The sequence below is a fragment of the Hyla sarda genome, chromosome 5 (assembly GCF_029499605.1).
Source record: "Hyla sarda isolate aHylSar1 chromosome 5, aHylSar1.hap1, whole genome shotgun sequence".
In the NCBI taxonomy this organism is placed as follows: domain Eukaryota; kingdom Metazoa; phylum Chordata; class Amphibia; order Anura; family Hylidae; genus Hyla; species Hyla sarda.
The window spans coordinates 50,700,769-50,713,210 of NC_079193.1; positions in this window are offsets into that span (position 1 = coordinate 50,700,769).

The following is a 12,442-nucleotide window of genomic DNA, read 5'->3' on the forward strand; positions in this document are numbered from 1 at the left end:
TAATCAAATGATGTAGTCTACCTTCTGAGTCCGTCAATGATTGCAGAACCTTGTGGTTGAAATGTTTGCTAATCAGTATAAGCACACCAGCCCTACGATTGTTTGAGGCCGAACCTAGGACAGTACCGACCCATAGTTTTTTCAGTCTAAAGAAATCAGACTCTGGCAGGTGTGTCTCCTGTAGCAAGGCGACATCTGCGTTCAGCTTATGGAGATGCCTAACAATCATCATGCGCTTCTGGGGGAGCGCAAACCCTTAACATTCCATGAAACTATCCTCATAAATTAAAATAATATCGATATCTGTACCTGGATAGTCGCATCAAAGAAAGGCCGAGGCGGAGATTCTGGACGACAGCTGCAGACATATAAGGGAACAAGACACATAAAACTTACAATAAAGAAAAAATAGTAACCAGAGGAAAAACTCCAGTCCCCCTAAGGGGAAACGATAAGAACCTGCATGCATGGCGTAGCCCAACACGCCAATAAGGGCACATGACTTCTCCTTTTTCGGGGAGAGTACATAGCCCTCCACTGTGAAAGCGTACATAACTAGAATAAAATGTAACATGTAATACTGTGGACACAGACATTCGATGGGATTAGGGTGTCTGTTTCTGTCACCCATAAAAAAAGTACCAGTAGGGGGGGGGGGGATGGACGAGGAAGATATGTAAGAGCCACTATAGTAACATAGAAGAAAGGCACGTATGGTGAAAGCGGGGATCTATCACATCAACATAAACATACGTCCTCTCAGAGAGAGGACACTTTCCTCAGGACACTGTAGAAAGTAGCTTAGTGCTACGCGCAGTATAACCAGGTTATGCGTTCAAGTTGGTGAGGCCGGAGCACAGCCTGTATCAAGATGTGGGCCCAAAGCAGGTGGGACAGCAGGGGTGCAATCAGGAACAGTAACTTGTGACCACTGGAAGGGGTAGGTTCTAGGCGGAAGGCAGTTTGGTTGCCTATTGCGCCGTTTCTTCTCAGGGCTGATGAAAGATGCCGCAGCCACAGGATTGATGAGTTGAGAACCAGCTTCCAGCTGCTTTTGAGGGTCAGAGGTAAGGTGAAAAAATGCAGCAGCATCATTGGGATGATGAAAGGTTTGAGCAATGCCATCAGCTGTCTGCACATGAAGTATCGCCGGGTATTGTAGGCGGAACTTGAGTCCCTTCTTATATAAGAATCAGCATACCGCACTGAATGCTTTTCTCTTCTTAGTAACTTCTACAGAGTAGTCAGCGAACAGAATTACTTTGAAACCTCTGATTAACAGCGGATCTTTGCGAGCTCTGAAAGTGCGCAGTATTTCTTCCTTATCATTATAGTCCAGAAAATGCATGATCACTTGCCTAGGATGGGAGTCCTTCTGCATAGCACCATCACTCTGTGGCGGTATAGGGGGGCCTATTCTGTGCGCCCTTTCCACTCTTCATTGTTGCACACTGCAGGTAGTTCTGACTCACAAAGCTGTTGTAGTTGCTGAGGTTTCACTGTCTCAGGCAAGCCCACTAGTCTTAGATTATTCCTTCTGGACCTATTCTCTAAATCTTCTATGCGGTCCTTCAAATATGCAGTATCATGAAGGATATGTTTAACAGCAGGCACAAAGGCAGTGTTAGAATCTTCTAATTGCTGCACTCTATTTTCCACTATAGCAACCCTCTGTGTGGTCTGGGAGAGTTCCGTCAGCAGGCTGTGGAGCGTAGCCGACAGTGTCTCTATCATAGCTGCACGTAACTCAGGAAAAAGGCGCTCTGCCACTGCTGCAGCATGTTGTTTTAAATCAATGCCATTGAAGCCAGTACCCCTCTCACCTTCAGCGTTCAAGCAGGGAGTCGCGGAATCATCAGCCGGTGATAGGAGGTAAAGATCTGGGGTAGGGGGTATCGCAGTGTCCATGTCTGACCCCTGTAGTTCATCTACGGCATCTGAGTGTGGCAGAGACTCTGTGACGGGAGCGGTCCCCTGGACTGCGGGCGCCGCGGTCATCTTAACTGCACCGTGATCTGAGGCCGCAGGAGAGCCCCCCGAGTTGTGCTGGCTGCAAGACGGCCTGGTGAGAAAGCGGTCCATATATCACCGACCGTGACCTTCCTCTCTACAATTCCCCCGAACTGGTGGCTGTGGGATGCGGATAGGAAAGTGGTGGCAGGGTGTGTGACAGTCTCACTTGTGGGAGCTGTTGCGAATGCGTCCTCACATCCCCGCGCCGGAACCGGAAGTCATGGTAAACCCCACAAGTTTTATCGGGTTGTGCGCCAGATTCTGTCTGTGCCAGAATTTGCACCAGAATTGAAAAACAAACAAACAAACCTGACTAACTCTCCATTTTACTAAGAAACCCTGAAAAAGGGGCGTGGTCACAAAAAAGAGACATTTTCCCGACATTTTCACAAAAACACAACACATTTACTAAGGTTTCCACAGAAAATGTGGTAATTTCAGCTGAGGAAAACCAGATAGATCAGAGCATGTGTAAAAAAAAGCAAAATGTAGGGAAAGTGGAAAATGTAGAGAAATGTCTCTCCTGACATCCGCTGTGATCGTCCTTTCTATTGCAGAGATGCAGAGCGGCTCTATACAGCGTTGTATAGAGCTGCTCCGCATCTCTGCTATATTATGGATGATCGCATCGGGTCATATGTCCATTAGTACAGGTACTACTACTCCCATCATGGAACAGTCTGTTCCATGCTGGGAGTAGTAACACTACCTAAAAAATGTCAAAAAAGAGAGAGAAAAAAAAGTGAAACACACACACTTTATTAAAAATTAATTAAAATTTTGGTACCCAACAAATTTGCACTGCCGTTTTTTGAGGCGTTTTTTTTTTCAAACCAAAAAACGTAGGACAAAAAACCAAGTAGAAACTTAGCCTAAGTAAATCAGTGCCAGTAAACTCTCCAGGAAGTAGATGTATGCCCATTATTGTCTAGGGGTTAAATTTATATGAATGTAAAAATAACTTACCTATGCCTGGCAGGTATTCTGATACTGTTTACCCCACATGACTGACCTTAATCAGAGATTCTTTCTGTTCTGTTTATGCTAAATACATTTCCCAGCAAAACTACAGAGATTATCTGTGATCTGGGAAAGGGAAAATCACTGAATAACATTTCCCAAACAAACATTTCTTGAGATTAAAGGCAACTTTCAGTAAACGGCATTAGTGCATTTATTATAGCTGTCTAAACGAATTACCTGGGATTCCAAGCACATACACTTATACACACTGCTGTTGACATGACACCCTGCTGCAATAAACTTGTCACTAGAGTTGAGTAAACGTTTTAAAAGTTTGAAAAGGAATGTATTCAAGTAGTTTTAAAGTGGTTGAAAAGCAAGTTAAAGGGGTACGCCGGTGCTCCTGCGTTCTGAGCCGACGTTGCGATCACGACCTCTGGCTCCGTTTGTATAGGATGCCGGGTGATGCGGGAGATCCCGGGCGGGGGGATGTTGGGACCCAGCACCGGGACCCCTGTGATCAGACATCTTATCCCCTATATGCCTTGGATAGGGAATAAGATGTTTAGCAGCGTAGTACCTCTTAAAAGGGGTACTCCGGTGGAAAACTTTTTTTTTTATAACAACTGATGGCAGAAAGTGAAACAGATTTGTAAATTACTTCACTTAAAAAATCTTAATCCTTCCAGTACTTATTAGCGTCTGTATACTACAGAGGAAGTTCTTTCCTTTTTGGATTTAATTTCTGTCACGAACACGGTGCTCTCTGCTGACACCTCTGTCCATTTCAGGAACTGTGCAGAGCAGGAGAAAATCCCTATAACAAACATATGCTGCATTAAGATGCTAATAAGTACTGGAAGGATTAATTTTTTTTTATAGAAGTAATTTACAAATCTGTTTAACTTTCTGGCACCAGTTGATTAAAAAAAAAAAAGTTTTCCACCGGAAAAAAAATGGTGACATGCAGTAACCCATGGTAACTAACAATTTGTTTAAAAACACACTGCACTAGTGGATTTTGTATGCATTTTAACATTTAAATAAAAGTGAATAATGTATCCCTGGTTGTTGACCGATGCCTGCAGGTGTTAGAATACACACAGAGGTATCAGAAGATGCAATGGCTTTTCCAAAACGTTCCAAACCTTCTCTGTTTTGGGGGTTGCAACAGGATTGATGTCCTAAAATAGTGAAGAAGAAATAACTTTTGTTTGAAAATATGAATTTTTTTCCCCTTTTTTAGGGATCATGGGTTGTGTATGTGTAAGGCTTAGCTGGTAGCAGCAGCAGCAAGAGTAGTGGTGGACTGGTGGTAGTTGTAGTATCCACTGAACAGCAGGCAATTAGTGGGAGTTGTAATAGTCAGCGGACAGCAGGCAGTGGTGGACTGGTGGGAGTTGTAGTAGTCCGTAAACAGCAAGTAATAGTGGACTGTTTGGAGTGGTGGTAGCCAGTGGACAGCAGGCAGTGGTGGACTGGTGGTTGTTGAAGTAGTCAGCAGACAGCAGGCATTGGCGGACTGGTGGTAGTTGTAGTAGCCAGCGGACAGCAGGCAGTGGTGTACTGGTGGAAGTTGTAGCATCCTGCAGACAGCAGGCAACGGGGGACTTGTGGCAGTTGTAGCAGCCAGCGGACAGCAAGCAGTGGTGGACTGTTGGGAGTTGTAGTAGCAGGTAGACAGCAAGCTTTGGTGGACTTGTGGAAGTTGTAGTAGCCAACAGACAGCGGGCAATAGTAGACTCGTGGGAATAGTAGTGCTCAAACTCAATGCTTCTAAATGGGTATGGTTATGGTAAACCCAGCAAATACGCATAACTTCGCCTAAAATGCATATTCCACATTCACAACTCTTTTAATGTGTATTTATGTTAAAATACAGGTAAGCCCACTGTGTTGCTTAGCTTGCTAGGTGTTAGCTTTGTCATGGCTTTTATGGGCTGAGATTTGGAGAGCACCAACTGGAGGCAGAACTGCAGATGACAAGAGGTCCTTGTCTGAGGTCAGTTCACTGATCAATGCGTGACCCCGCGTTAAATCACAGGAGCCGGCGCAGGAAGTAAATATACGTCCTGCGTCATTAAGGAGTTAAGGCAGCAGGAAGCCTTTCTCAGTCGCAGTAGTTTTCATCAGACCCACTGCTGTCTTATCAGAGAAAGGCAGCCTTTAAATCTAACAACCAGTTATATGAGCTCCTTCTCTCCACATCAATGGTCTCATCCTTAGCAGACAGGATGGGAGGGGGGAGCAGGGATGGAGCTTTATACATTCACAGAGCTATCAGCACAGCTGATAATGTAAGATCTGTGCAGTAATAACATTTTATAAGTAAGTTGCTTTATTATACTTTTGCTTTATTATACTTGTTGCAAAACTTTAACTCCCAGCATGCACGGACAGCCTTTGGCAGCTGAAGGCACCCTGGTTGGGAAACATTGCCTGAGAGTCTCACAGAGTCCTCTGCTATACAAAAAGACACAGCAGTTCTTTACGTGTGATTTGTACACCCCCCATTCAGTGGGAAAAAATTGTGACTTTTTTTAATGCAAGAAAACTGCCTAAAATCCTCGGCAAATTCCCACCAATAATATTCTCTTCCTTTTTTCGTCTATTTATAGTACTGAATTTCTTACATGAAAACTGAGAACTATGGTATTTCTTTGTTTGCTTAACCTGTTGGTGACACACAACATACATTTACGTCTATGGGACTATGGTGCGTGCTCAGGAGCTGAGTTCACCTCATAGACTGCACTGTCACGGTTAAAGGGGTATTCGAGGAAAAAACTATTTTTTTTCTTATATCAACTGGCTCCAGAAAGTTAAACAGATTTGAAAATTAGAAAGGAATTGATTAGTGTTGAGCGGCATAGGCCATATTCGAATTTGCGAATATTCGCGAATATATGGACGAATATTTGTCATATTCGCGAATATTCGCATATTCGTAATGTTCTCGTTTTATTTTCGCATATGCGTATATTCGCGTGTGCGAAAATTAACATATGCGAAAATTTGCATATACAAAAATCAACATAAGCGAAAATTTGCACACCAGTCTCACACAGTAGTATTAGAGCCTTCTTACACCACATAAGCTGGAAGCAGAGAGGGATGATCACTGTGATGTGTACTGTGAAAAAATAAATAAATAAAAAAAAATAATAATGAATATTCGTAATTACGAATATATAGCGCTATATTCGCGAATATTCGCGAATTCGCGAATATGCGATATTCGCGAATAAAATTCGAATTGCGAATATTCGCGAGCAACACTAGAATTGATCAGCTCACCTGAGCCTCCAGTGCACGGCAATCCTCAGGACAAGCAGCACAATAGACAAATGAAGCCAGTACATAAAATCCAGAGTTTATTCATATCTTGTTTAAAGTTCCATAGAAAGTCCTATTACTCCTAATATTTCCAATGTTTCCAGACATTTTGCCACTATACACTCAGGAAATACTTCCACTTAAATTTTTTCCGCCATTGAAAGAGTCACACAAAATACTAGAGGTGGAGATTTGATCCGTCACCTCCGTAACAGAGAAACCATGTGGATCTATTTATTTAACAGTATCCAACCACATGGAATGAACAACAAAACTGATCTTGCTCTGCACTACTGAGCTCAGTATAGAAACATGTATTTTTTGTGTTTATTGGGTTCCTGTCCTTACTTTTTGTTTTGCTTTTAACATGCACACAAGTGCTTTTAACATGCACACCTTTCGGAAGTTCCCCATCTTCCCTATTGGGGGTGGACCTTCCAGGTCAGTATAAAAATATTACTTGGCAGATGAACATGTATGCCACGACTAAGAGTCCTTGACCCGAAACGTGTTGGCGTGAAGGGACCCATCTCTAACTGTCTACGGAATGTGATATTGCCTGATGTGCTCCCCTACCTGCCTTTCTATGGCACTTTTAACAAGCTATGCTGGCTTCATTTGTCTATTGTAAGATTTGTAAATTACTTCTATTAAAAAAATCGCAATCCTTCCAATAATTATCAGCTGCTGAAGTTGAGTTGTTCTTTCCTTTCTCGCAACAGTGCTCACTGCTGACATCTCTGCTTATCTCAGGAACTGCAGCAGAAGAGGTTTGCTATGATTTTCTTCTACTCTGGACAGCTCCCGAGACACGTGTCATCAGAGAGCACTTTGACAGAAAAGAACAACTCAACTTCAACAGCTAATAAGTACTGAAAGGATTAAGATTTTTTTAACAGAAGTAATTTACAAATCTGTTTAATTTTCTGGAGCCAGTTGATATATTAAAAAAATTTTTTTTTTTCCTGGAATACCTGACTGACCTCAATGATCACATTGATGTTGATGATTTAATACTTTAAATGCTGCAATCAATAGTGGTCGGGGCATTTAAAAGGACTAATGACGCGTGCTGTGAGTCACTTAATATGGTGGTCGAAAGCAGACTGTGTTAGCAGAGCATCGGTCTTATTTGATCAGTATAAGCAATCAAATGATTGCTTATAGTCTTAGACTATATGTTGAAATAAAACAAATGCTGATATAAAACATAAATAAAAATTATATAAAAAAGCCCCTACTCTAATAAATATTCAAAAGAAAAACATTTTACATAAAAAAATGTAAAAACAAAAACAAACATATTTGGTATTAAACTGTTAATGACCAAGAAGGTTTATACATGTCCTTGTGCCGTTAACAGTGTATAGTGAGGGTTCCTGACTCCGGGGGTCCTCAGCTAATTACTGTAGCTGAGGGCCGCCGCTAGATCTCCGTGGGTAGCTATTAACTCTTTAGATCACCGTTGTCAAAGCTGTCAGGGACCTTTAAAAAGTCCCTGGTGGTCCACTGGGCAGTGGGCTGGATCATCCCCCCACTCTAACTAATAAAGTGTAAAAAAAAAAAGTTGAATAAAAGTTTAAAAAAACACCCATTAGCGACGTCCATATTAATCCCTTAAGGACTCAGCGTTGATGTAAAATTGAGACATTCGCCAGTGAATCCTTATATGAAGGACACACCTGAGCCCGCACACCAACGCCAAGGTTTCTCAAGTGGTACGGGACCTAACACTAACCTACATGTGCCGTATGGGCAAAACCAGGAACCAAGTTACAGCAGCATTAGGTCCGACTTGTAGACTGCTCCCTGGTTACCTACAGTGTGACTAAGCACACATACAATGGGAGGGGGAGAGACAGGCTACAAGCCCCACCCTGGTTGGCTAATATATTGCCAGCCTCACAGGTGAAACCTTAAAGGGGTCCATTTTAAGAACTGTCCAGAGAAGAATATGTTTGCTATGGGGATTTTCTCCAGTTCCTAACATGGACAGCAGAGGTCAGCAGAGAGCACTGTGGTCAGGACATCAAAGGAAATGCATTTCTTTTTTGGATTTCTCTTTAGTATACAGCCCCTAAAAAGTACTGGAAGGATTAAGATTTTTTAATAGAAGTGATTTAGAAATCTGTTTAACTTTCTGGCACCAGTTGATTTAAAAAAAAAAAGTTTTCCACGGGAGTACCCCTTTAATGCTACCCAATATGATGAAAAAATGCATTAGTATAAACTTGAGACATTAAACATCTTACATTGACGTGGTCTGGCAGGAGGTGCTCAACCCCAAGTGCAGTTGTGCACCTTTGCTGGGGTGGAGGTCCTGCACTTGTGGTGGTCCGTTGCTATGGGCGATCCCCAGCATAATTTGCATACAATGGAGGATGCCTGCAGACGGTCACAAGTACCACAATGGCATCCTACACCTGATAAATGTGTGGATGCGTAACACTCATAATTTAAACAAATGTCCTCTGACCCCTATAACTTTTTTATTATTTTGCATACAGGGATGTATGAGGGCTCATTTTTTTGCCCCGTGATCTGAAGTTTTTATTGCAAAAATTTTGGTTTTGATCAGACTTTTTGATCGCTTTTTATTCATTTTTTTATGGTATAAATAGTGACCAAAAATATTCTATTTTGGACTTTGACCGTGCGGTTTAATTAATTATATATTTTTATAGTTCGGACAGTTACGCAATACCACATATGTTTATATTTATTTTTATTTACATATATTTTTTTTTTTTTTATAGGAAAAGGGGGGTGAGTCAAACTTTTATTAGGGAAGGGGTTGAATAACATTTATTAACTATTTTTTTTACACTTTTTTTTGCAATGTTATAGGGGACTATAACTAACAGTACATTGATTGCAGACACTGATCAATGCTATGCTATATCATTGTATTGATCAGTGTTTGCGGTGCTCCACTGCTCCTGCTTGGATCTCAGGCACGGAGCAATGAATCGGCGATCGGACAACGAGGAGGCAGGTAGGGACCAGTTTTTCCGAGGTGTTCCCGATCAGCCCGACTGAGCAGCCTGGAATGCTTTATTTTAACTTTAGACAGAGCGATCGCCGCGTCTGAAGGGTTAATACCGGGCATCACCGCAATCGGTGATGTCCCATATTAGCCATGGGTCCCGGCTACCGTTAGCCGCCGGTACAGGCCTGATATGATGCAGGGCCACGTGATGACCCAGCATTATAACGCCGGAGCGGACGCAGGATGTACAGGTACGCCCTGCGTCCTTAAGAGGTAAAAGGTTTAAATCCCCCCCTTTTTCAAAATTCCATTAAAAAATATGTAAACATAATAAAAACAAACATATTTGGAATGTGTGTGAGTAAATGTCCTAACTATAAAAATATAATGTTAATTAAACCACACGGGCAATGGCGTACATTAGTAACTGTCACCCAACCAGAGTAAGTTCCATTGATCCAACGATTTTGATGCAGATTGTCTATTGAAATCAATGGGAAAGATAAAATCCTCATCAAATCCACAAGATTTCTACAGTAAATAAGCAACAAAATCTGCATGGAGAATCAGTAGAGTGTTAAATGTCAGTTGTTGTGTAGTACACTATAAGCTAGCGTCGTTCTTTCCTGTAGGTTATACTGTTTAGTTGTCTATGGATATTGTTTGGCACTGCAATAAATAAAAACCAGTGCGATCTGAAATGCATCCAGTTGTCTTTTGAATCACATATAGAAAATATACGGAGGTGTAAAAAATATACTTATATACTATACTATATATATATATATATATATATATATATATATATATATATATATATACTGTACGGTATATAAATGACTATTATATATATATATATATATATATATATATATACAGTATATATACAGTATATATATATATATATATATATATATCACACAGGAAAAAAAACGTCCGGCACTCGGGAAGATGCAGGTAAAACTTGTCAATGGCTTTATTCACACGCTTAGGCAGGACACAATCTGACGCGTTTCGCACACTCAGGTGCTTAGTCTACGACTAAGCACCTGAGTGTGCGAAACGCGTCAGATTGTGTCCTGCCTAAGCGTGTGAATAAAGCCATTGACAAGTTTTACCTGCATCTTCCCGAGTGCCGGACGTTTTTTTTTCCTGTGTGATTTCTACTAAGCCGGGAGCGGTACCGGTGTCCGTAGCACGAGATAGTGCAGCAAACGCGAGAGTGGTGAGCAGCCTGACTTTATCTGCATATATATATATATATATATATATATATATATATATATATATATATATATATATTATAGTCATTAATATACCGCACAGTAAACTGAACTAGATTTAATGCTATACCCTACCATGGCCCATAGATGTCATTGTTGTCATTGCTTCCAAAGGTATAAGGACACCTGCTGGCAAGTAGAAACACAATACTTTGTTGTAGACAGATGGAAAAATGAATGGATAGATAGCTAGATAGATAGATAGATAGCTAGATAGATAGATAGATAGATAGATAGATAGATAGATAGATAGAAAGAAAGAACAATAATCTTTATATGGCGCCAACAAATTCTGCAGTGCTTTACAGTTGGAACTATAATGAAAAATCTATCTTTTTATCTATTTATCTATCTATGTTGTATCTATTTCATATCTATCTATCTATCTATCTATCTATTTCTCATATCTTTCTATCTATTTATCTAATGGAAAAGATCGCAGCACACAAGGTTTCCAATAAAGTGCAGTGTTTATTACATCCTCTGCATAGCAAAGTGCAACGTTTAGCATAAATGCTTGAAACTGGCGGTGAGAGACTGCAGAAACATAGCACTTTGCTATGCTGAGGATGTAATATTGGAAACCTTGTGTGCTGCGATCTTTTCCACTGGATTCTCTGACCAGGAACCATATGATGGTGTGCACCTAAACTGGATATTATGCTGTAGTGGATGCGCTGTTCTTCTGGATTATTCTATCTATCTATCTATCTATCTATCTACACTTCGCAGGAGAGCAGCACAACCACTATAATTGTCCAGGTGCAGGCTGTTGAAGCCCGGGTTAGAGGCCCTCCAGTATACAAAGAACCGAAAAATCAGCAGCACTCCGTTCCTTCAGATGAATCAGTGCATGGCTTCATTCATCTTGTGTTACAAGCAGTCACATTTCAGCTGTCTTAGGCTGGGTTCACACTACGGTTTGTAATTACGATTCCCGTATACGGCTGGGAGGAGGGGTGGGCGGGGCTTAATTGCGGCGCCCGCACTCAGCCGTATTCGGGAACCGTAGTGAATGTGTGTCTATGAGCCGACCGCAGCCTCCGGTCGGCTGCTTTTTCGGCTGTATGCAGATTCCCGACCGCAGGCAAAAACCTGGTCGACCACGTTTTTGCCTGCGGTTGGGAAACTGCATATGGCCGAAAACGCAGCCGACCGGAGGCTGCGGTTCACTCCGGTCGGCTCATAGACATACATTAACTACGGTTCCCGAATACGGCTGAGTGCGGGCGCCGCGATTAAGCCCCGCCCACCCCTCCTCCCAGCCGTATACGGTAACCGTAATTACAAACCGTAGTGTGAACCCAGCCTTACACAGACATTATCAAGTCATTATATGAATGTGACTGCTTGTAACATAAGATGAATAAAGCCATGCACTGATTCTTATGAAGGAATGGAGTGCTGCTGATTTATGGTTCTCTATTTATCTATCCTCTATGTACTTAGATCGACAGAAATGTTGCCCACACAATATTGATCTTTTTAGGGTATTGCTCAGCATATACGGACAATTCTACTGAAAGCCGTGAATTTACACTTCCATGTTGACTCAATAGACAGTAATTGTACCCGTGGTCGGGATTTCAATGTGTTATTCCAGTATATTATGCTCCCTTCCCATCATAGTTAATGATATCAATGGCTTTTACCGTGTGTGACTATGAACGCTGCCCGTGAAGCGGCTACATTTCCAGAACAAGCCATGATACGACTATAACTCGTCCTCATGAAAATAAGTCCAGACTGATAATCACTTCAAGTCATTGCACAGAATCAACTTCAATATTGCTAACACACAATCGATATCACAGCGGCAGGAGAGGAGATGTACTCCGTTGCCTGGCAACAAGGTGAC